This window comes from Grammomys surdaster, unplaced genomic scaffold, assembly GCF_004785775.1.
Source record: "Grammomys surdaster isolate TR1022 unplaced genomic scaffold, NIH_TR_1.0 126178, whole genome shotgun sequence".
In the NCBI taxonomy this organism is placed as follows: domain Eukaryota; kingdom Metazoa; phylum Chordata; class Mammalia; order Rodentia; family Muridae; genus Grammomys; species Grammomys surdaster.
Genome location: NW_021620984.1, coordinates 8,790,428 through 8,816,866, shown reverse-complemented (window position 1 = coordinate 8,816,866; position 26,439 = coordinate 8,790,428). Strand labels below are relative to the sequence as shown.

The following is a 26,439-nucleotide window of genomic DNA, read 5'->3' as shown; positions in this document are numbered from 1 at the left end:
CACTTTTTTCTAATTATCCCACTCAACATTTTCTCCTGTGATACCTGATTCTGAGATGTTTTGCCCTACTTGAATGCCTTCATTAAATGTGCCTCGTTTTCAACTTCAGCGCTCCAAATTTTGTCTTTCTCTTTAGAAGCCATTCTATTCCTCCTGTCTCAAATTATTGTAGTTCTCACTGTCTCTGCTGCTGGTGTCTCTTTTCCGTTCTCCATAGAAGCCTCTTGTTATTGCTCCATCGAAGCTAGCACCGGATACTTAAATGAGGTGGCTGTTGTGCCCAGCGAGTTCATCGGGGTTTGAACAGCAAGTCTCTATCAAGGCTTTTTCTTAGGAAAAAAAAAGAAGCAGCAGCATTTGGCACTAGAGCACCCCTGGTGCACCTGGCCTGAATCCATAGGAGTCTGTGGGAACACTAGCCCATCCCAAATGAGTGAGTGGTGCTGTTTGTGGCCTTCCGTCTCTGACAGGACGATATTCCTCAGCTCCTCATTCAGTAATGGTTTTTCTATGCTTTCATCCTTCATATTCCAGTTCCCAAAATGTGAAACCTCATTGGCCTCAGATGTTTCCTCCAAGTGTCATTTAAGAATGTATGAAAAGTGACAGATACATAAAGTCAAAATCGGTCCTGAGAGTCTCCAGAATGTGGTCAGGTTTGTGATGTACTCAGGGATAACATACTAAGCGTATCTATGGATGTGTCTCACTGGATTTTTTTTTAAAAACAAAAACAAACCATGAGTTCCTAACATGGAGACACTAGCAGGGGAGACACAGAATAGGAGTAGGTGAGTAGACAGAAATCAGAAGTGAGGTTCATACAAAATGCTTCTGAATTTATTTAAAGTAGACAGCACTCACAGCAATCAAGGGCCTAAGGTAATTTCTATCTTTCTACAAAACAAAAAAATGTAGGTGACTTTATATTTTATATAAAATATAATGTGTGTGTATGTGTGTGTGTGTGTGTGTGTGTGTGTGTGTGTGTGCGCGCACGCGCGTCCGTATCATAAGCCCATTTCACGATGCTGTTTATAAAACCCTCAGATAGTATGACCATTGATGTGACAACATTTCTCTGCTCTTTATAGATGACCACTCCTCTCTAAGTCCTGTGGAAGAAAATGTTTTTATTTACCATTTACTTAGATCTCCTCTCTAGTATATCTATTCAATTAGCCAACGTCTGTCTCGATTAAGTCTTTTATTTATTATTAATTATTGCTGGTATTTGAATGGTCCTTTCATGTTAGCCCTCTATTCAATAATGCATTCGCTCATCACCTTTACCAACCAGTCGCCGTACACAGAGATAGCTGCAATTCAACTGTTTATTGCTTTTATTTATTATTTGTGGATGGGAGTATGAGTAAACATGCTTACTGCCCATGTAAAACAGGGCTTACAGGACTCAGTTCTCTTCTCCCACCATATAGGTACCTAGGACAGAACTCAGATTGTTAGGCTTCTCACTGGTCTCCATTCAAGTTTTCAAAAAGAAGGTCCTCTCCTCAAAGAGTTTCCAGTCTCTTAGGACAGAGCCAAACAGCTATCATGATGGTACATCTCTTTCTCTAACACACATTTACCTAGAATCACTTTTCATGTTTGTCTTCATTTTATAGTTTATCAAGTAACTCTCCCCAAAATAGCATGGTTTGACACTGGGGAAGCAAAGCCTGGAGCCCAGCACTGCATGATTCTAAAAGGCTACACTCCTTGCTTTTGGAAGTTAATCACCACCTTAGTAGGTAAATCTTGAACTTCAGCTATCATTAGTTATAATTACAGTCAACCAACATAGGCTAGTATGTGTTTGTAACAAGATGCAAAGGGTTATAAATCCTCAAGGGTATGATAGATTCTCCTCTACTTTCTGCAAGCCGTTCCCCTTGGTACCAACAGTGTTCCACTTCAGCCTTCTTAGCATATGAGATGACAAAGTCATTGATTAGAAAAAGGCTATCCCATCAACCCCAGGACAAAACTAGGGAGGCTATGAGAATTCCTTAATCTGGTTGCCCAACAACTCCATAAACTCTCATTTAAAATGGAAAGAGGAAAACAAAGCAAAACAAAACCCAGAGTGTGAGCTATCTGAAATAAATGACAAGGACATTAAACTCAATATTCAGGTGTGTCCAATCCATTTTTCCGCCAGCAAACTAAAAGGGCATGAATTTTTGAAGCTAAATGATTACATTTAGAAAGTAGTTTTCCATGTAGCTTTTGAAAATCATTGTTTAATGATTATTGTATGCCAGGAGTGATTTCCCCTCCACAATATTCTTCAGTTCTCTATAAAATGCTCTCAGGTTGGGAACGGTATCCCATTTCCAAAGTGAAGGAATTGGGGCTCAAATGTGCCCAAAACTAAGAGTTTAAACAAGTGTGGAAGAATTTATCTTTGAACTCTGCTGAAAGGCAAGCCTTTTAACTACAGTGCTGTGTCTCACCAAAGTGGATGGAGACAAACCACAGCAACAAACACCCCTTGGGCAGCACCTACTGTGTGTCAATACTGTCTGAACAGCTTTCCACATATATTAACTCATTCTCACTGCACAGAAATCAAAGTGGTAAAATGCTGCTGTGGTTTTTATCTGTTGTTAAGAATATGTCCTGGCTAGTTTTTATGTCATCTTGACACAAGAAAGAGTTACCTCATAGGAGGAAACCTCAAATGAGAAAATAAGTCCATAAGCAAGGGCTATAGGCAATGCTGTAGGGCATTTTTAAAATTACTGATTGATGGGGGATGGACCAGTCCATTGTGGGTGGTGCCATTCCTGGGCTGGAAGTCCTGGATTATACAAGAAAGCTGGTTGAGCAAGCCATGGGGAGCAAGCCAGTAAGCAGTGCTCCTCTATGGCCTCTGCATCAGATCCTGCCCCTAGTTCCTGACCCTTTTGACTTCTTGTCCTGAATTTCCTCAAAGGACTGTGATTTAGGATATGTAAGCCAAATAAAGCCTTTCCTCCTCCAGCTACTTTTGGTCATGGTGTTTCATCACAGTTATAGAAACCCTAAGACAACATCCAAAGTGCATGTATCAGATGAGCCACAACAGTTAGAAACTGATGGAGGCTACAGTAGCAGCCAAGTTCTTCAGCTTTTAAAAAAATATAAAATATAAAATATAAAAAATATAAAAACCAAAACCCATCTGTGACTCCATGCTATACAGTCAGATGTGTTATAATTTATCCTTATTCCTTTCATTAAGGTCTTTAATCAGAAACCAACCAACCAAACAAACAAACGAAAAAGACCCAAGATTCCTTAGAATAATTCCCATGTATGTCAACACATTTATTGATGGGAAACAGTGAGCTTCCTAATCCAATATAGTTTTACTTCAGTTATGAGTGGCAGCTCTCAGAAAGACATTAGTGGAATTGTTCTTGCTGACCTGGAGTAAGTTTTCAAACTATCTCTTCCATAACATGGAAAATTTCTTTCAATTTAAATTTTAAGAGCTTGGGTAAGCTACATAAGTGACCCCGTTCAAAGTTTTCTGAACAATGATCTGGCCGTGTTCACCAAGAACAGGATAAACACTGGGTTCCTGTTCTGGGTTTCCTGACAATTAGTGACGTGTTCTTAGTCCTCTTGGCATCAATAGTCACTAAATGTCGATTTTTAGAAGAGCCAACCTCGTTACCATTCTTAGAAATAAAAAGAAAATGATATCATATTTGAACCTCCTACAGCATTCCATCGTGGCTGTGTTTCCATAGCATTCTCTTTTGTTTTGTTTTGTTTTGTTTTGATTTTGTTTTTTGGTGTTTTTTTTGTTTTTTTTTTTTTGTTGTTGTTTTTTCAGGTTTATTGAAAATATGGCATAACAGATTAAACAGCTCCACGCGGTGTTTTGAAATTCATCCCAACTGTAGGCTGAGTGACCTGAAGGTTAGAGAGACTGCCAAAGTCCAGAAGCTTCAGTATTTCCTTGATGTCAGGATCTACCTCAATGATCTCCTGGTCTAGGGCTGAGACCTCAGGAACATAATTATCTCTCCTCTCTCTCTCTTCTTCCTGCAACTTGATAGAGATACCTCTCACAGGACCTCTCTGAGTCCACTTCATCAGATGCGTGACATAGCCGGCTATCTGGTTCCGAAGTTTCTTGCTGGGGATAATGGAGATCTCTTCGCACACGCACTTGTTGGTGTGGAAGTCATTTCCCAGGCGCGTGTAGTGCTTCTCGATGATGACCCTGGCCGCCTTATTCACAGTCTTGGTGCGAACGTGGCCCATGTTGGCGGGTCTCGGTAAAAGAGGAACCATAGCATTCTTTACACCAGTGGGTCTGAGACGTAATGCAGTAGCGGTTGTCAGTGCTAGTGTGGATATCTAGACATTGCCCTTCTGAGTCTATTTTTACCTGATATCTTAATGGCAGGCCTAATAGTCCCTGTTATCTTCCAGCCGGCCTGATGTAATAAAGTTGTTCTTAGATGGTTGTGTTCGCTGATTTTAACTTTAAGAAGCACTCTTAACTCCATGCAGCTATGAAAGCCTTTGAGAGGCTGGATTTGCTCCACACAAGTAACCCAGACAAAGGCAGCCTGGTATGCGCTCACCTCCATTACCTGGCCCTTAGCATGAGCTTCGAGGGATAGCAGCTCATCTCAGTTTATAGGAGGAGTACAGGGCAAAATGGCATAGGACCAAAAGCAGCCTGCTGGGGAGATTTTGTGTTGCTACTGTGTATGGGATGCTCTCCATGTCCTGTGGCGTATTAGACAGCGCAAGCACAAGGAAGTATGGGAAAGCGAGTTTCTAACCTGACATACTCTCCAGTCTCCTTTGCAAAGGAGAAAACAAAAACCAGGTCCTCAGTGTGAGAAAGCAGTGTGGTCCACGAGCATGCTCTATAATGTAATTATCCTCAAGTGTAATAAGCATGGGTGTTGACTTGATTGTAATAAAATAACTCAAGGGGTTCCTCTATCAAAATCATCTTTAGAGAAAGAATCACTTGATGAGAAAATGCAGGCACTGGCTTGCCAGGTATAACTGGGAACAATTTCTAAAACTAAGATGTCACGTCTTACTGCTGTCTGGACATACCACTGAAGGCAGGTTGGAAGCTCTTCCCTTTCTGCTTCTCTAAACCAGTCAAAACTACTTCAACCCAGAGAATAGAAAGGAATATTCAAGGACTCCATTATTTTTGTAAAGGTGAGTTAAGATTACTAGTCTCTTAGCACCATATGTCTCATTCCTGCTGTTTCCTTTACAACAGAAGCATTGCTGGGTTTTGTAGGAAGTTGGCTTTGCTGGGTTTTGTAGGAAGTTGGCTTTGCTGGTTAATGCTGGCCTTCCCCACTTCTTTATGTAATGATGTCAGGAACAAGAGACTGTTTGTAGGCATGCCACAGGAAGCAAAGGAGTTTGCAAAAAGCCACAAGTGACTTGGTGGAGGCATGCAGCACCTGGGCCCCATCTGTTCATCTGAGAACGTTGGGAGCAATAGGCAGCATTGGGCCACAGGTAGATCTGTACCTGGGTGGATAGTCATGACAACAGGCTGGAGAAACAGGTAGAAGGCTTTGGTAAAGCGAAGTCATAACATAAACCATACTCACATGTCTAACCTATACTCATGGGGAGAAGCTTTTATTATGTACTTAATAAAATGGGTCTATTTGTTTGTTTGTTTGTTTTTTCTGAGATAGGATCTGGCTATGTAACCCAGGCTGGCACTGAACTTGCTCTTCCTCCAAGTCTTCTCATGTACACCCCCAGCCCTGCTAACTTTTGAATGCTCGTCAACTATTCTTTATACTTCTTCTTTATGAGTTACAAGGACAATTTTTTAGCATTCTGTGGTGTGTGTGTGTGTGTGTGTGTGTAAGAGAAAGAGAGAGAGAGAGAGAGAGAGAGAGAGAGAGAGAGAGAGAGAGAGACTATCTGTATATTATACGTGTCTGTGGTATAGTGAGAAAATCAGTCTCAGTTTCTCCTAAACATTATTTAAGGATAATTAACACACAAAAGTTTTGAGACTTCCATCAACTGTGAATTCAGTTAGGTTATAGTGGATGACACTCAGGCATCCTCCATTCTAAGTTCTGACACTATATAGTAGAGTCTAGATTCTAGACAATAGAATCAGATATAGGCTATTTACCCAGCTTATGAACGATCTGTTCCAGATCGGGATCTCCACCTCCTTTGCTTTTGTTCTGTTAATTTTCTAGAGTGAATCAAGGCCTCAGGGAAACATATTAACTGGTTTATTATGAGTGATATAAAAAAGGATACAGAGGAGTAGACACACATGCAGAGCGATAGCTAGGAAAGTACACTCCCTCCAGGAACCTCCCCTTTTCAGCTGTCCATAAACTCTCTGAACTTTGTCCTTTTCCTCCCTGAGAGGCTTCATTGCTTAGACATGCACAGCTGATTAAATTATTGGCTACTGGTGGGTGATCAGTTAAACCCTTAGCCCCTCTCCTTTCCTTGAAGATCACAGAATAGAGCTTATGGTCCCAATCCTCTAACCCTGGTAGGGTCTTTACATGAGAAGTCCCCTATACTGAAGTTCCCCCATGATAGACAGAAATCAGTCACCTCTGTAGCATGCAAAGAGATCCCAAGGATCTCAAGACTAGTGGCCACATATCAGGGGTAGAAAATCACTTGTATTTCACACACAAAATGAACCTTTATGATCTCATAATGATAACTGTTAAAATATGCCATGGATCATTGAGTTGATTTATTCATTTACTTAACAACTCAGAAAATATATTTTCATCATCCTGCCCTGTGATGATCTCAGTATATTTTACATATTATCAAAGAACATAAAAAAGAGAGAACGAATTTTAAAATGTTGTTAGCCTGTGCTAAGCATTTCTGAGTCCAGTGACACAAAAGCTCACTTTGCACCTTTGCAATACACACAGTAAAGACTACTCCACGAATGACCTCAGTGAACCTTTGACTCCTGCTTTGCACCAAATTTCTCCTTTCCTCTTTTGGTGGCATTGATTTGCCCCTTTGCCTGAAGACAAGATTTCATGTCCTCTGGTTTCTAAAGATTTGGCTACTAATTCATTTGTGGTTCTAACCAATGTATAAATCAAATAAAAAAAAATGGTTTCAGACCATGAGGAGATGGATGTGACTGCTGTTGGTAGCATTGGTGGTATAAATTAACTCATGCCTAACTCTGTGTTCAGAAACTTTCCTTGAAACATCAGGCATAACCACCTAATAAAACAAAGGATACTAGATTTTTCTCTCAATCAGAAGAAATATTCCTTAAGGACCTCTTCTGAGGGGTTTATCCACCTCAACAGAATGTCAGATGGTTCTTAGAAAAATCTGGAGATTTATGTGTGTACAGACAATTGAATTCAAATTTATTTTTAAACTAAATACAAATTATGCAGACAATATAATTTATTAAATCCAAGGGAAACACATGACATTTACCTCTTCCAACAAATTTTTCACTAAATATGCAGGTATAAAGAATCTTCCCCAAAGTCCCTGTAGTTGAAAATATCTGCTTAATTAAAATATCCAGTAAGATTTGCTAGTGGTGGGGATGTTTTTCCTAAGAAACAATTTTACAAGTTCTGGCAGATATAAGAAAAATGTACTGTGTTGCTTAATATTTTGAGGAATTTATTACATCATTTATTTATCAAAGTGGTGTGGAGGACTTACTTTATGGCAGGAACAGATCTGATACCTGTGGTGATCACACTGACTAAGGAAAAGGTGAAGAAAATGCAGCAGGGAACACCAATAGGTCAATCCCTAAAATAAATGATTTGACCTAGAAGGGAAGGTCAAATATGGCTCTTTAAGACTTAAAAATGAACCAAGTGGTGTTGATGGTGGTACAAGCATTTAATCATTTAATAGCAGCACTTGGGAGGCAGAAGCAGGTAGATCTCTGAGTTTGAGGCCAGCCTGCTCTTTCAGAACAAGTTCCAGGACAGCCAGGGCTACACAAAGAAACACTGTCCAGAAGAAAAAAAAAGGAAGGAAGGAAGAAAGAATAGGAAGAAAGGAAGGACAGGAAAGAGATAAGGAGGGAAAGAGGGAGGAACAGAGGGAGGAAAGCAAGCAAAAAGAAAGAAGGAAGGAAGGAAGGAAGGGAGGAAGGAAGGAAGAAAGGAAGGAAGGATTAAAATGAGAAACTTTACCTATCTGGGTGGGTTATTGAAAGCCTTTATGAAGAAGGGCATGGTGACTTCTGTATAGCATTGATGGTGGAACAGGGCAGGAAGGTGTTCCAATCCAAGGACATAGTGTATGCCAAGGCACTGGGAGTTCTGTTCCATCACCCTCTGTCTTGTTGCTCTGAGTCAGGTTTCTCCCTGAACATTGATCTCAGTAAGCCACAGGAACCTCCTGTCTCTGGTCCTCTCTCTCCTAGCTCTGGATGCTAGCAGTCATGACACCATGCCCAGCTTGTTAGGTTGGTGCTTCAAGACCCAAACTCAGATCTCACAGTTGCACACAGCAACACCTCTTAACTCTCTCTCCAGCCTCTCAAGTAGGGGTGTTAAAAATAGCAAAGTTTTCATTAGAAAACTGAGTTTTAACAAAAGTTTGAGAAGTTGTTTTTATGAAACATGTTGTGTCTGATAATATTAGCTCGTTAAACTCTCATGGAGGATCTTAGCTTCACTGGTAAAACCCAGTCTCAAGTCACAATGGTGCATATGGGTACAAAATAATCTTTGGAAAACCATAGGTTACCATACCGTCCACTACTAGGCGGTGGAAGTAATTAGAAGTATGTGGTAACTCTCAAACAGAGGAACTTAAGTAACCTGAATAGAAACAGATACTAAGGCTGGTAAGGACTTAGTTTAGCTCAGGGTGCAAGTGTCGAGGAGGGCTTTGTGAGTTATCAGGCCCCTGTCTTGGGCCTCAGTTTTCCAACTCAGGCCACTGATGCTTGGTTCAGTGCACAGCAGACCCAAGGATGGCCTGACAGATGCTTACTGCAGTATAAACTGAAGAACAGTGTTTTTCTCGCACGCTCTTCGCTTCGATGAGGATGGCTGAAGCAAGCAACTGCATCTGACTCCCACTTTATTTTCTACTCTTTGGCATGCCTCCCTTTAATCCAGCTCTATCAGATTTCTGTAGTCTCTGGAGTAGGAGAATTTAATTGACATCCTTCTGAATACATCCTTGAAATCGCTGCCAGTGCTTTGGAGGGTCTCACTGCCCCAAACACTAAAGCGTTCGCCTAAGAGAATGACACATTGTTCTCCTGGATTAGACAATGCCACTCAGCTGAGGAAGGCTATGAAAGCCTTCAGGTGGCTGCAGCACAATTCACTTTTCACTGGGGGTGAACTCTTGAAAACAATATTCCTGGGAAAACCACGTTCACTTCCTTCCTCCCAAGATTCACCGAAATAATAGGAAATGATGAACAATGACTAAGAATTCTGCATGCTCTTGAGAAAAGAATTTTTACAGGTTTAAACTACAGGAATTCAAGAAGTTGCACAGGAACGTTCTTGGAAATTGTCATGCTATCTAAAAATAATTGCTAAACGTAGCCACACACTTTGGCTGGTGAGCCTCAGTCATTCCATGTTTTTAAAGCTTTTCTAAAATTACCCCACCCCCCAACACACACAAAAATCAAACCACCTGAAAAGCAAGGCCAGCAGTGAAAGGCTGAGGGTTGGAGCGTGTTTCTTGTTTGCCTCTGTCTGTTTTGTTGTGCTAAGGGATAGACCCTAAACCACCTGAGTGCCTTACCACAGAACTACCGCCTGAGTGGAAACTCCTGAAGGTTGCCAATGTGGGCCCAGATGTTCTTTTCCAGTGGGGATTTATTTTTACGAAGTTCTGTGGAACATGGAGCACTCTGGGGCCACTTGCAACAGTGAGGAGTGTATTTGAAAGGCTGATGAGGTTATTCAAACTCTAAACTAGCATATTCATTTATTTAGGGTGGGACAGCAGCATAGGAAAGAATAACAGAAAGACTCTCCACCAAATCAAATATCTGTCTTACCAGCAGCTCTAATTGAGGTGTTATTTGAGTTAGCAAGATCCTCCCTTGGGATGTAAATACCCTCTTAGATGGTTTGGTCTATGTAAACTGTGTCTTAGTAAACACTGTTCTAATACAGCATTGACCTCAGAATCATCTAGATTCTTGCTAGGTATTTGGAGGGAGACAAGAAAATGCACAACTGAGCTGTCCTTTAACATTCTTCTACTTGGTGTCCACTAATCTCCATCTAAGACTCTTCTTACTCTAGTGTCTGAAACTTATTCTGTGCTTATACAGAATGCATGACATTCAGTTACTACCAAGGCAACTGGTCTCACTTTGGATTTTAACTCAGATTCTCATGACGAGACCTACCTTATTTCTTAGAGCCCACATCTCTGCCCAGATATTTTGCCTACTGTTCTCACATCTCCAAAACAAGTCAGGGGCTCACTGAAATATAATCACTGATGGATTATTCAAACCTGATATATTTACAAAAACAGAAAAGAGAGAGAATATGAATGAATGTAATTAGCATGGCTGTTGAGATAAAAGTTACGTAGAAAAGTCAAGAACTGACCATCCTTTACCATTTTAAAATATGCTTAAGTCTAATTTGTTCTCTGAGATGTTAAGTGTGTTGTTGAAAGGAGCTATTTGGATCCCGGCTCAGGAACTTTGGGAACAAAAAAGTCATGGGTGAGACACAGTGTACAACAGAACTGATATTAAACGAATCGGGATCAGACCCATAACCTCTTTGTTTGTGTGTGAATTTTGAGGTAATGTGACCATGCAGGTGAAAGTGAGGCAGTGCACGTCCCACGGGATTGGTGTGGAAAGCCGACAGCCAGGAATGAAAAAGAATAGCTGACTTAGTGGTCAGAGAGTCAATCCTTATTTCTCTCATTGACATTCATAGCTTCTCAAGGAAGCACATATAAGGAACATGGAAAAATAACTTTAAGAAACTTGTCTGAGAATAGATTTCACATCTTTATTGGTAGAGCTATCATTCAACAAGGAAAACAAGCATCTAGTTTAAACCGGTAGGTGATTAACGCTCAATAAAATATGACTATTTAATCAAATAGAAAAATGCATTATTCTATAATGATATTTTAAAACTGGTAAGTACTTTGAAAATCAAAGCTAACCTTATTTAAGATTATAATTAGATATCTCCAAATATAGATAGATAGATAGATAGATAGATATCTCCAAATATATATATTTAGAAGAGCCTCATCATTATTTTAGGGCAAGGTGAACTCAGCTGAAAGATTTCACCATTATAGCATACTACTTGAAAGAGTCACATGACATTTTTTATTCTCTACCATGCTTTGTTCACTATGTTTTGAAAATCAATCCTGATGTCACTGATGCAAAGATGAAACTGGTTTTGCATTTGTCTCAAAACAAAGTACAAATGACTGGAGAGTCCCCTTGTAGCCCTTGAGTCAGACTCTGCTTTCTGACTGCTCATATGGTTCTGTGTTGAATGCATCTTCATGGAATCAAAGCTTTAAAAAAAATTGCAACATTTGCTTGGTATAGCCACAGCCTTTCCTTCCTGATGGCTGTGCTGGTTAGGTTTTTGACACAAGCTAGGGGCATCTGGAAAGAGGAACCCCTTGTTAAGCGATTGCCTGTAGGTAAACCTGTAGAGTATTTCCTCAGTCAGTGATTCATATGGGAGGGCCCAGCCTACTGTGGGTGGTGCCACTCTTGGGCAGGTGGTCCTGGAAAGCAGACTGAGTTACCCGGTAAGCACCTTCCCTCCTGGGTCTTTGCTTCAGTTCCTGGCTTCAGGTTTGTGCCTTGAGTTTCTGAACTGACTTCCCTCAGTAAAGGACTGTGATCCATACGATGAAATCAACCCTTTCTTCTCCAGGTTGCTTTTGGTCATGGTGTTTTATCACAACAATAGAAAACAAGATAGGACAGTGATATAGCCGGGGCCTAATGAAACAATGTTAAAGGGACCTTGGTTCTGTTTTTACTTATTCTTGCAGCCTACGTACAATAAATCCTTAAAAGCCGAAGCAACATTTATCTGCCCAGTTTTGTATTCCCGGAGTTCCCAGTATACTGTGAGCTGAGAAATGCTTGCCCCATAAATGTTAAACAAGAAAAAGTCCAAATACAACTTCTAGATTGTGGTTATTCATTCTGAAAACCAAGTAAAAGTCCCAAGTGTGCCTGTCATAGTTGGTGACCTGGTGTGAATGGCTTTTTTTCCACTGGGCTTATGGAGGCAGAAGCCTCTCTGCATCACGTCACTGAATGGTCCCCAGTCTTAGCCAGCAGATAAGAAATGTCATCAGCTTAACCAAATAGCTTTCAAAAATAGCATAGTTAAAGTGGACATGTAGGTGTGTACTAGAAAGAAACCATTTGCCTGTGGTCTTAAGAAGAGGCTGGGAGCTGATGTTCCTACCTGAGATCTAAAATGTCGCATTAAGACCAGTGTTGAGAAAGCAAGGTCAGAAGTCTCCCTCGTCAATTTCTTACATTCTACTGATCAGGTAAACCCTTTTGAAAACATCATGGTTGGAACAAAGTACAGTGTTCCTTTAAGATTCAGTTTCTGTATGTATGTAAGTGTGTGTGTGTGTGTGTGTGTGTGTGTGTGTGTGTGTGTGTGTGTGTGGTGTTTTCAATAGCGCTGGCAGTTTTCCTCAAAATTTCAATGAATATTTGCACAATGAACCAAGTTGTTGTGGGTTTCCTGGTTTGTGTTGGTTTTCCCCCCCCCGGAGTGGGGGTGGGGAACTGGGCAAAGCATTCTCATCCCTTTGCAGACAAGTCCAGCTGCTGGTAATGCTGAAAATAGCTCAAATGCTCTCAGGCTGGGAGTACCACCCAGCAGCTGAGATTCTTTGCCTCTCTCATTTGCGTTCCCTCCTGACCCCCAGTCTCCTTTTCCTCCCTGCAGACACTTGGATTGGACTTAATCTTAAACCTCTGGAGGTCAAGACCTTTTAAAAAGGGCTAAATAAACAATCTCTACATGTAAAAGGCCAGCGACTCCCACTTCCTCTGTTGAAGCAACTGAGAAAAGTTCAGCCTCTCTTCTAGGTAAGGTTTTTATTGGGGAATTACTTGCTTTCTGGTGTGGTTGTGACTAGTGTCTCTAAAATGACTTTTCAGTAAACATAGGAGGAGGCTGAGGGATTCCCAGGTAAACACTGTGTGCCGGGATGTGGCAGTAGCATCAGGTATTTTGTGAGTGTGATTGTAAACTTTGCCTAAAGTCCCCTGTCCCTGTGGCAGCCGCGACACAGACCTGACCAAAACTGAGCACTGTCTCAGAGTTTTCTTTAGGCGTGACTGCCACAGAGCCGAGAGGACCTGTAGACACCATCATTCCGTTGTTTAGACTGCTTTCTTATTTTAACATTCTAAAGACACGCTGTAAAGTCAACAAGACAGAGCTCACCAGGATAAAGACAGCGCATTAATGACTGCTCTTGCCGGACAGCAAGACGGGTGTGGAAGAGTGCGTTCCCCACTTAACACTGTTTTATTCATTGCTACTGTGGAATGAGAAGTTGTTTAGGAGATTTCATTATGATGATCGTTATTGGGTTTTTATATGTCTAGTGTACTTTGGGGTGACTGATTTTGAGAATCCCTTACCCAAGCTGAATCTTATCTAAGCTACTCTCGTATGAAGTAGATTTTCTGACAGGTTTTCCCTATTGCCATAGTCAACTTTTTTTAGAGATAGTTTTCTGGCTCTCCCCCTTCCCACCTCCTTATGCTCACACTTGATATTTTGCAAAGTACTTTGATCTGTGGACTTTAACCTCAAACATACCATTTACTTTGATTGTGAGTATTTACTATGTTCAGTAAAAGGGCCTTTTTTTTCCTCTCAATGCTTTGATAGCAGTTCCTTCAGATAATTTACTGGCTTGGGTTCTCCTGCCGTTATGCGTTAAACTTCATTTCTAAAGGAACCTTTAATTTAAAAAGATTTTTTTTTCTGGCAAAGCTCTTTTACCATGTTGACTTTCTAACAAAGCTGTACTTAACCTTCCTGATGCTGTGACCTTTTAAGACAGTTCCCCAAGCTGTGGCGACACCCCCTCCCATCATAAAATTTTCTTCTTCGTTACTTTATAACTGTAATTGTGCTACAGTTAGAAATCATAATGGAAGCATCTGATATTTCCGATAGTCTTAGGCGATCCCTGTGAAACAGTGGTTCCCCGCCTCACAGAGGGATCACAACCCACGGGTCGAGAGCTGCTGACCTAACAACTCAAGATGTCTAAAAGCAAGTAGTAAAGATGGTTCACAGAACCAGTCCTGTCAACTCCTACTTAAGTGTCCCGCTTCCCCAAATTACCACGTGCCTTGAGGCCTCCTTGTTGCTTTTTTTATGAGTACTGAAATCCTTAGCATTCAAGATGCTTTTTTACCAAAAGAGTTTCGGTTAAAAAAAAAGAACAAACAAAACAAACACAAGCAAACAAACAAAAAAACCCCGAGTGTTTAAATGGCATTGTGATCTTTTGAGTAACAGAACCAGTAAGACAAAAGAAAAGAGCAGAAGAAAAACAAAAGTTACATTAAAAAAAAAATCTTCAGTAGCCCAAAGTTTTAGTGAAACTTTTTTTTTAATGAATTGGAATAAAGAATTTAAGAAAACAAAATAAGAAGTGGTTCCTGAAACAGACAACATGTTTTCTAATCATCGGTCAGCTTCACTATTGTCTTCACGTTCAAAACCTCATACATAATGAATGTGTTTGCTTCCTCCTCAATTCTCCTCCAAGAACTGAATAGTGTTCCTCTTCTGCTGGAGGCTAGGAGCCTGATCCAGCCAGGAAGGCTGTGAGGTCCCAGGCTGTGGCTCCACAGAGCTGACAGTCTGCCCTGTAAAGAAAGGAAGCCAGTGGCCACCAGACAGGACTTGAAGGAGGCAGAGGGAGGAGGAATGTTTCAAGAATGTTCCTGTCAAGTAGAAGCACATGGAGTTCTCCCCGCTAGAATGTGGATTATTGTAGGAAAAGCTGGGAAAGGGTCAGCAAAATCGCCTTGCTCTTTCGCCTCTTGGAATCTACATTATAAAGAACATCCCAGTCATCTGTTTCTGGGAACAGTCCCCTTGTTACTTTGAGCGAGGACTTCATGGCTTCCAAGGACCTCTGAGGATCAGGAATGGTCCCTGTTAGCACTGGGAAGGCTTGCTGAGCATGCCCAGGTGCACGTTTGTTCCCACAGCCTGCAATAAGTAGTGCTATTAGTATAGATGCAAAGTCAAAGACACAGGAAGGCATAAGTTTGTGAGACAGCAGACTGCGATCCCATCCCGATGAGCCATCTGATGTCCTGTTTCTCCCTCCTCCTTCATGCCCCTCTGTTTTAACTTTACTCTGAAACATTGGACTGTTTGAATGTGAAACTCAAGGAGGAACCTAGCCGAGGCCGCCGAGTTTCACATAGGCTTCCACATGAATGAAGCATTCTACCCAGCCTCGCACGAAACCCGGCCCATGTTTGCCAAAAGTTCTGTGCATGTCAGCAAGCCTGGATTGGAAACCTAATCCCAAACCAGGTGACTTCTGGACTTTAGAGGCTTTGTTGCATAAGGTACAGAAGCTGTCAGACAAGGGCACTTCTTATTTACAGGATTTCTACTGTAATTTCATGTGTATACACATTTCTTTCTATTTATTCTATGATATTTGGAGGACGAGTGGAAGTCTAATGTGGATTTCTGTAGATGCAGTACATAAGTGTTGGCAAATAGTAGTCTGCATTTTAAATTCTGGCAAGGGCTGAACAGAGTGGCGTGAACATGCTGGTGTAACTCAGCCAAAGGAAGGAAGTCCCAAGAGAGCTATGGAATGTCTTTCTTTGCTTAAATATACCTCTGTGCTTGTGAAGAACAAACAGTAACATTTTGTCCAGGTCTGTCGTCTTGACAGTGTGCCTTTTGTTCACTCTCCAAAGGTGGTGTCAAATATATTGGTGGAAAAATAATAAACTTCCTCAGACTCCCCCGCCCCAACCCACTTGCTCAATTGATATACTCATAGGGAACATTATAAGCATTGAAACGTTTGCTACTATTCCTTATAATGTAAACTGAGAATAAAGGAGTAGTTGGTGAAGTCAGCTTCCCTAAGAAAGACTCGCAGACCTGGAGCTGCTATGTACGTGAACAGTTTAACAGGAGCTGGTCGTTAAAGGGTGAGCACGAGTGTCTGTATGCCTGTGTGCTTGTGGGAGTGTGCAGGACACTGGAGGGAGGAGAGGGGGAGAAGGATTTTGCAATGCTTTCTTCAGCAAATCTGCGACCTCAGAAACAAAACTGATCAAGGTCAGGATCTAAAAACCTTCCTTGGTGGATCATATAAATTTTGTTGGCTGAATATCAAAATACTTTCGGTATTATTCCTCTTATTAAAAGCATCAAACATTCGGATTCCAGACATAGTAAATAATCTCCAAAGAAAATAGGACCATTTTGGAGGATACATGCTCGTAGAACTTCTGTGGGTTGGTCTCAGAAAAGTCGTCGTGACTCTGAGGCCATCATAAGATTCAAAGTCACCCAGAGCGCTAAGATTCAACGTGACATTTTCTTAATTGAACAGTGTGTCCCCAATCTGAAGACGTTTCAGAGAAATTAATTGGTAACCTCAGGAAAGATTTAGTTAGACTAAACTAAATGGCATTTATTAATATAGATTCATGATCAGATGAAATTCCAGAAAACTTCCTTCTAGAAACTTTACAGTCTGTTTTGAATTTACCAATATGTACTTTCATTAAATAAAGTTTGTGTTTTGTAGGTAACTTGTAAAGTGGTTATTGTTTCACTCCACACTACATAAAGCATTGCAAGATAGCAACAACAAAATGTGGGGTTAGTATATGTAGGGGCTGTTTTAATTCCAGCTTCACTGTTCTCAGTGTAAGATTTATTGGCATATAAAAATTAAATAGTCCCAAATTAGCAAAATGAAAAGAAAATGCTCAAATCCAGGTCCTAGAGAAAATAACACAAAGCAATCCAGAATCATCCTACTATAGAGAGCATCACTAAATGTACCCTGGCCAAGGAGCTTAGTCTTTCAGGCAGTTCCATCATCCATAATATTAGTAAGGAAAAGAGCAAAGATACCACACTAAAAATGAATACCACGCTCATGCGCATACATATGATTCTCTGGGTCATTAAAGGGCTTTCTCACAAATGACTTCAGTTATCATTTAAGAATTAAATTCTGAATTCTGAATTTAAAATCCTTTTGTGCTTAATTTACTACCAGAAAGAAATGAGCCATTTCATTCTTATATATTTCTTAAGGATATATCATAATACCCTAAGTTTATATAAAAATACATTTTTTCTTTAAAAAAAAAGTGGGTTTTAGAACTAGTCAAGATCAGAGTGTCCTTCCAGCCTAGTAAATTAAAGAGGTTATATGCACAGCACGGATAATGCACTCATCTACAGAAAAGTCATCAATTTTAACCAAATAAGGATATTTGAAATAAAAAAAAATATTGAAACAGGAGGCAGTACAGGGAGCTAAGCAAAGTCAATGATAGATCATTTGCCAAGTATGCATGTTACCCTGAGTTGAGTTCGATCTTCAGAAATATCACAGGAGGAGTGGGGGAGTGAAAGAAGGGTAAGGAGGAGGAAGAATTAAAAACCATTTTAATCGTTACAATACCCACACCCTACAGTCATACTAGAGTCTGCCTTTCTCTCTAAGACAGTTTTTCATACTGGTGTTGGAGCGCAGGGATGACTTATGGATACATAAGCAATGGGTCTCCTCATTGCCGCTCTTATTTTTGAGCTTTCTCCTGGGTTAACATGGAGTAAGAACTGTAGATGAACCTCTGAATCAGTCCTGTGTTCATCGGGCAGTGCAAGCCAACTGGTCTACCATGTAGAGTCACAAAGAAAAAGGACCAGACTGGAGGATAAAGTAGACTGCTCTCTCCCTTGAACTTGGCCAGAAGAACCCAAGAGTGTCCAAGTCCCACCATAGTTTTTTCCTTTCTCCCAAGGTCTTTCTTCTCTTACGTTCACCCCGTCTTGCTAAGAAACAGATATTTATGGCAAACTCACTATTCGCTAATGATGAGAAAAGAGGTTCAGATAGCTAACTCTGGGTTGCAAGATCCACACACACTACAGAACTAGCCCACAGGCCCTGAGCTAGAAGATGATCATGCATGCATTACAGGAGATTTGTGTCTCACGACTGTTGACTGACTCCCACTAAAATGTAAATAGACTGAACAATATTTCTATTTCTATTTTTCAAGCAAACCTTTTATTTTAGATCAATTTGATAATTAGAGAAAATATATGAAGACAAGAGTTATCTTATGTTTCATACTTATTAGTAAAACTTATATTAGATGATATCCCACTATAATTAAGCTCATTGATAATGGTATTATAACTAAACCCCATGCTTTTTCCTCCTTTCTACCTAATGACCTTCTTCTGTCCTGGGATCCTTTCCAGACTATCACATTACATTTAATCATTCCTCCTCAGGCTTCTGTTAGCTATGACAGTTTATTTTCTTGTGTTTGAGGGCTGCTACAGTTTGGGGAATATTTGTCAGGTATTTTGTAGACTGCTTTATTGAAATTTCTCACATATATTTTTCTTATGACTAACCTGGGCTCACTGGCTTGGGAGAGGGAAACGTCAGAGCAAGTGCTGGTCTCATAAGATCACATGAGCACATGCTATCAACAGAACATATGGCTGCTGAGACTGTCTTTGCCCCTCTGGCTGAGGCAGCATGCAACAGGTTTCATTTCTATAAAGGTGCCTTCTACCCCCTTTTCATATTATACTTTTAGCTTCCCCACCCCCAACATTGTTGTGATACACTATAGGATAGAAAAAAACACCTGGGAGGAAAAGTTAATCTTGGATCACAGTTCCAGTGGATCAAGGTATCATGTGAGCAGGGTAAGGCAGCTCCATGGTGGGGACATTTGCCCATTACTGTTCACATGGTGACCAGACCAGGAAGCAGTGAACCAAACCTGAACCAGAGGGATACTGTCTAGGCTCCACATCCCAAAGGTTGACTTTCTTCTACCGTGAATATTTGTAACTCTGTTCCATTAATTTAAATCTACTTCATATACTAATGTCATTACGAACACATGGGCATTTGTTTTGTACTTTGAGTTATCTGATGCTTAATATCGAGATCTAAATATTAATAGGTGAGATTTGAAAAAAATATCACTAAACAGACAAGCTTCAGGCCATGTTTGTGAAGGACTGTATAGATTAGGTTAAATGAAGTTTGAAAACCCAGTTCTAAATGTGGACGGCACCATGCCACGGGCTTCGATCACAGACTGCCTAAAGAGGAGAGACAGCTAAGCCCTGGAATTCATCACCTTCTGCTTCCTGACTATAGATGCATCAGATCAGCACCTCCTCCTGCTGCTGCCACTGCACCGTCCCCGCCTGATGGACTCTATCACCTCTGGCTTCTAAGTGGCTTTTGTCGGTGTCAGGACTGAGATAACTAACTCACTAGTTCACAGTTAATCCAAGGCTATCTGATGTCTCCTTCTCTCTCACTGTTCCAGTTTGGACTGTGGATGGGTGGCTCTGTCTATTGATGCCCATGTCTCTTTGATAGACTCCTATCATTTTAAGGATTTTTTTTCTAGCTCCCCAAGATGCTCCATATTCCTTTGGCGTATTTTCTGATCCCCCAAACCAGCTATTACCTCAAGGATCTGTTTACTTTTATTAAAGAATAGTATTAGTGAACCCAGTGCACCCATTTTTACTTTTGAGTGAAATATTTACAAATTATTTCCAGTTTTAACTTTTATATTACATAGAAAGGAAAATACAGGTACGAAACAGAAGGAGTACATAAAAGGCACAAATATACCTATTAAGAACCAAAGGTTATGATTAGGCCAGCTGAAACAACCTGTCAGTACAGCAGAGAGAAGAGAGTTAATAAACTCAATGCAGTTTATATTAAAAATTGTACTCTTGTGAAAAGACAATTTAGTATTAAGAACAGAGTGGGAACAGCCATGTCTGCCCCATTTTAAAGTTCATTTGCACTTGAACTTTAGTGACAGCAACTGAATTTGACTTCATAGGGAAGAAGATACGCATGTAAAAACCAACATTCAAGGGCCCATAGGGATGCTCAGTAAGAAAGGGGAGAAACTAAGTTCAGACACCAGTACCTACATAAGTGCTAAGTGGACAAGGCAGCCTGCCTGTATACCCAGTGCTCTGGAGGCAGAGAAAGGGTACCGAGAATGAGCTGGCTAGCTAGATTAGATGAATCACCAATCTCCAGTAAAACAGAGATCCTTTCTCAACATTCAGGAAGATACTTGATGAAAACCTCACACACACAAAGACACATGCTCACATACGAAGATGTGTGTAATCACATATGAACACACGGACACACCCTCATACCACATATACATGTATGTAAGGGTGGGAGTATGTGTAGCATACATGTTTACAGCACCACACTTTGGTTATTTTGACCCATTGAAAATGTCGCTCCAAATCAAACTTCTGATTGGCTTAATTGCTCTTGACAGGCATTCAGCTCAGTGGTACTTTATTCATCTGAATTTGTAAAGCTGAGACGTTTGCTGGCTTAGAATTTAGTCATAAATGATCCTCCTGGTTTTGTTTGACTTGACCTTTCAGATGTTCAATTTGAAAAACACCCAGGAATGTTGGAAAAGTTATGAGGGTGGAGATACATATATAAAGACCTCAATGAACAGAGAATCAAATAGTTTCCAAATTCAGACTTTTCACTGTTTTAATTTTAGTTTTATGTATTACAATGTGTGTGTGTGTGATAGTGGGACAGAGCATTCACACACACACACACACACACACACACACACACACACACAGAGACACATGCATGCACACACACAGGTGGACCCAGGCATGGAACACATGTGGGGGACACATACAACTTTCAGAAGTCAGTTCTCTCCTCCTTCTTTATTGAGGCAGAGTCTCTCTTGTATCTGCAGCTCTGTTTACCCCAAACTGGCCTGCCGACAAATTACTAGGCTACTTTTCTGTTTTTTCCTCCCGTCTTCCCCTAGGCATGCTGGAATTGCACACATTAGCCATTCGTCTAGCTTTTTGTGGGTTTTGGGGCTTGACCACTGAGCTCGGGTCATCCACCCTGTATGGCAAGTGGTTTTAACAGCAGTCCTCCAAATATAGTTTTATCTATAAATCAAAACTATTTTCTAGCTCATCTTCATAAGCATTCTTGTGTGTATGTGTGCACACACGCATGTGTGTGTTTTTGTGATTGAACAGATAACTCCCAGCATATCAACATATCTCCTACCACTGAGATATGTCCATGAGGTTCCCTGATTTTACTAAAATGGCTAAATACCATGGGTGAGTATGAGAAGCCATCTAAAAACAAATTCTGTTTTGTAAAGGCACACTTAGACTAGAAACCAGCTCACTGTGCACCAGCAGGGCTGAGGATTCGGATACAAGCCACGGTATCTACATTCCACTCAAGAACATGCCCTTGATTCAGCCTGAACTTTGAGCTCAAGGTCATGAAGAATTGGTGATGGCTCTACTGCCGGCTCAAGGAAGACCCTTCCTTGTAACACACCTACTTCAGTGAGAGGCAAAGAACATTCAAAAAAATCACCCCTTTGTCACAGAGTCTGAGGAAGAATTCTAATTGTGTTTCTGACATAAAATTAAATTATCGACATTTTATTTTTATACATTATGAGTATTTTCATTTGAGGCTGATAAGTCCTAAATTTCACAAGAAAAAAAAAAAGCTTCTTTGAAATAAAGGAAAGTATGTGGCTTCTAAGGAACTAAGGAAACAATGAAAATGAATGGAGTGACCATATTCTGTGAAAAGAGCAATAGAAGTTACTTTAACAGTTTAGGGGCTCTTTATTTACTTTGTGTATACATGTGTGTGTTCACATGTGCACGTGTGTATGTGTGGCCACCTGTGCGTGGAGACCGGAGATCAACCACAGATAGCATTCCTCAGGAGCCCCTCACATTATTTTAGAGATGAAGCGTCTCACTGGGACCTGGGTCTCCAGATTTGGCTAAGACGAGCTGGTAAACAAGCTCCGGTCATCATCTTGTCCCTGCTTCCCTCCGTGCCTGGCTTTTGACATAGGTTCTGGGATCCATCTGAAGTTCTTAGGCCTATGCAACGAGCTCTTTACAGATGCAGTAATTTCCCCAGCTCTTAAATTTAATTTTTACTTTATGTAGGCTATATATATATGTAATATGTTACTGTTTATCCTGGTTTAGAGCGGCATCATGAATGTATTTCATTTCACGGCCCTTATTTAAAATTGGCACTCACTCTCTTTGTCTTGTGTGGCAAGCTCCATCGCCAGATGGATGGTCCCAGCTTATAAAATCTTGAGCCCAAAACAAAGTGATAATTATATTTGACTGAGGTGAGAACACTTGACTGTTGTGAGATACTTTCCTTTCTTATAGAATTTCATCTGTTTCTGTTACAGAAATTCAAAAGAAGGCTACCAGTCATTTACATCTACATAATACACAATATGCATCCAAAAATATCTTTTTTCTAATCACTATTCAGAGCGAATAAGGACATATGTATCACAGGACACACTTCACAGCAGACTTTCTCATGCTGTTAATGAATATTAAAATCTAGTACATTTAGCATTCAACTGTACTTACCCATTTAAGAATGGCTTTATAGATCAAGAATGAACTAGGAATTAATTAATAAAATAGTGTTCTAAGTGACCACAGATGGCTACTTTAATGTCTTAAAATTTTGTATTCATTGAAAGAATTTCACAAATTTTTTGTAAAATTAGTTCTTTACTGTTTGATGTAAATCATACAATTTTCAATTTAAAACTTTATGCTCTGACTATAGAAATGTTTCATTCCATTCAGTACATGTGGAAAAATTAATAAAACCTGATAGAGCCTTTTAAGATTAAAAACTATAGGACATAGGGAAGAGTTACTTGAATTTGAAAGTACTATCTATTAGAAACCTACACGAATATAGTGTAAAGAAATATATAGTCAAGTAACAAATTTATACAAAGGATGCCTTTGGGGAGAGAAGGAGATTGTGATTAGAGAATTGTATATTGAGTTTTAATTAAATTAATAGGATCATATATCTTAGCATCAATATAAATATAGACATATTTGCTTTCTTGATTTTTCATATTTGAATAAAATGTGAAAAAATCTTCATATAAGTTACATTTCTTAAGTTTCAGATGTATCTTAAATGTAAAACAAATTCGAAGGACATTTCTCAGGTGAGAGAGCATATCAGTTTACTTTCACTTATAGCATCCCAAGGATTCTGAAACTTTACAGAAAGAAAATGACACACAGATGACACAGCACTTAGCTTGTATCTCTAGACTTTTACCTTAGGTGCAAAGCATCTGTACATGGTAAATTTGAGGTTAAAATAGGTTTAGTGTAGAGCAGGCAGATAGCTTTGAAATCCTGCACTCAAGATCAATTATGTGGCTTGTTACTTCTTTTTTTTAGATAGTATTGTTATAATGTAGTATTTATTCTTTAGCCATGGAATAATTATCCATTGTGCTTCATGAGACTTTGCAATAAAGACTGAATCTGGGAGCGAAAGAGTATGTATTTTCTTTGCTCTTTAACACTGCTTTTGTGGTAATGAAATAAAAAGAATAGATTCTTGTTTTGAGAGAACTCATGATAAAGGTCTAAAAGTGACCAGGACACACAAATAATCCTAATTATTTTTATATATCAACTCCCACAAATCTATGAAACACAACGGTGTGGCTCTGTATGCATAGACAGTCCACGTACATTATACAAAATATGTTTAACAAAGACGTTACTTAGCAATTAACATATTTATTATCACTTAATTTATTCACCAAAGTGTATATAAGCACAGATGCTGATTAGCATTTATATTCAACACTTCTTGATAGCACAGGGGACAGTGACAACTTTTCATAACTATTTGTCAAGAACAATGCTTATGTTTGCAGTCCTTTGAACAGGAAGCTATCTTGTTTGACCAGGACCATTTGTTGAGATGCTGTATTCTTTTCCAGTGTATTTCTTGCTCTGTTATAAAAACAATATATCAGGTATCCATTGGTGTGTGAATTTATGTCTGCGTCTTCAGTTTGATTCCATTGAATGATATGTCTGTTCTTGTGCCAATACCATGTTGGATTTATTACTGTAGCTCTGTAGTACAACTTGAAATTGGGGATAGTGATACCTGTAGAAGTTCCTTTATTATTCTGGATTATTTGAACTATCCTGAGTGTGTGTGTGTGTGTGTTTCCATGTGCAGCTGACTATGGTCTTTTCATGATCTGAGAATGATTGAAATTCACTGTTGCAGTTTTGATGGGGATTGCATTGAATCTTATTTCTTTAATGACCTGAGGTTTTTTGCTTTGCTTTGCTTTGCTTTGCTTTGCTTTGCTTTGCTTTGCTTTGCTTTGCTTTGCTTTGCTTTGCTTTGCTTTGCTTTGCTTTGCTTTGCTTTGCTTTATTTTATACAAGTCTTTCACTTGCTTGGTTAGCGTTACCCTAAGATGTTTCATATTAGTTAAGTCTATTGTGATGGATGTTATTTGGCTGATTTCTTTCTCAAACTGTTTGCAATTGGTATATCGGAGGTATATAGTATTGGTACATACCAATTTTTGGAAGTTAGATTTGTGTTCAGTTACTTTCCTGGAAGTGTTTGTTACTTGTAGAAGTTCCGCACTGGAATTTTTAAAGTCACTTGTATATACTATCACATCATCTGCAAACAGGCGTGCTTTGCTTTTAAGAAATAACAGGAAAGTCAGAGTGACCTTGCATCGGCCATTGCTCAAGAGCCTTTAATTCAAAATAATATACCAGAGGGGCTTAGTTAGAGTGGGCATGTTTTTAATTCCCTCACAGGCAATATTCATGAAGTTTATGAAAAGTATTTTCAAAATAAACAACAAACACATGAGAAATCATACAGCTCCAATAAAAATGAAGAGTAACTTTAAATCTCCTCATGCTGCTGTCATTAATACTGAGAAACCGAGTAATATCGAGTAATAAGGAATAACATGTGGGGATTGAGGGAAAGACATAGCTTTCTGGCATTAGACACTGGTGAGTACCTGCGTTTTATTGACATCCCTTAGCTCCTACTCTCTGTATCACTAGAGCTCCTGATTTTCCTTCGGGATCTGATCACAGGATCCGCATCCCACTCTCAGGTGTACCGTTCTTTCCTTAACCGGACAGTTACTCCCTTGGGTTCTCTCTTTTGCCTGTAGCCCTATAATCTTCCCTGAGTTCAGCGGCTCATCCACGATGCTCTCCGGCTTTCCACCTCTCTCCCTGGTCTGTCCCATAGGACTCAGACTCACAGTTCCAAGTAGTTCTTGTATGAATGACTCCCGAATTCCTCAAACTCAGCCCGCTTAGGATGTACTGTCTTCTCCCTCCCTCCCTACTCTTTCTCACCCAGGGATGTATCATTTTAACGAGATTACCCAGTTACACAGATTGGAATCTTAGACAAGTGTGAAAAGATTTCTTCACTCCTCCTTAGTCACTCACCATTCATTGATTCATCAGTCTTGCCCTTACCCTACTTACAAGGCTCTTGCATCTTCTCTCTTGGCTGGGATTTCTTAGTAGTGTCCCGACTATTCCCAGGTACAGGGTTATAAGAATAAATGACTATCTTTAGTCATTGTTTCTGTTTGTTTCATGAATGTTATAGCTTCTTGTATTTAAAACATTGCTATACTTATTAATTTCAGAATAGTTATATTCTAGGCCTAGGGCGATACCTGTACCTGGGAGGCTAAGGTAGAAGAGAATTCTGAGTTTCAAATCAGCCTGGGCTACATTATGAGACCATATCTCATAAAAGAGGGAAGGGCGAAGACATATGCTAGAACAACATAAAGTTTTCATTTTTCAAATTATTACCATAAAGTAAATGTAACTTTATATAATATGCACAATACAATCCTAAATAACCAAGAGATTAAAATTGTAATGGAACCACAGAAGGAAGACATGGGAAACTATGAAAGCTGAATCCCGAAGAGCTAGAAGTAAACGACACACACAAAAAGGATTCCCATATTTGAGTTGAGTGACTTCATAAAGGACGTTGACTACTAAGTTTAAAACCTGGCTGAGGGGCTGAGGATGTGGGTAAGTTGGAAGACAGCTTTACTAGTGTACATGACTCCCTGAGATCAAAACCCATCTTCACCTCTGTTTGATAAAATGGTGACAATGCCTATAATCTAAGCACTCAGGACATGGAGACAGAAGGATCCGAAGTTCAAGCTCATCCTCAGCTGTAAGC

The 26,439-nt window shown here is 39.9% G+C and overlaps 1 protein-coding gene and 1 pseudogene across 8 annotated transcripts in view; one reads left to right on the top strand and one right to left on the bottom strand.

The window, feature by feature from the left end:
* Sorbs2 (sorbin and SH3 domain containing 2) overlaps nt 1–26,439 on the top strand; it is a 308,074-nt gene that overhangs the window by 128,740 nt on the left and 152,895 nt on the right. For all 8 annotated transcript variants that reach the window (XM_028757677.1, XM_028757680.1, XM_028757681.1 and 5 more), the window contains exon 2: nt 12,945–13,087. The gene's annotated coding sequence lies outside the window, so the exon portion shown is untranslated. The remainder of the gene's footprint in view (nt 1–12,944; nt 13,088–26,439) is intronic.
* On the bottom strand, nt 3,821–4,263 carry LOC114612681 (annotated as a pseudogene).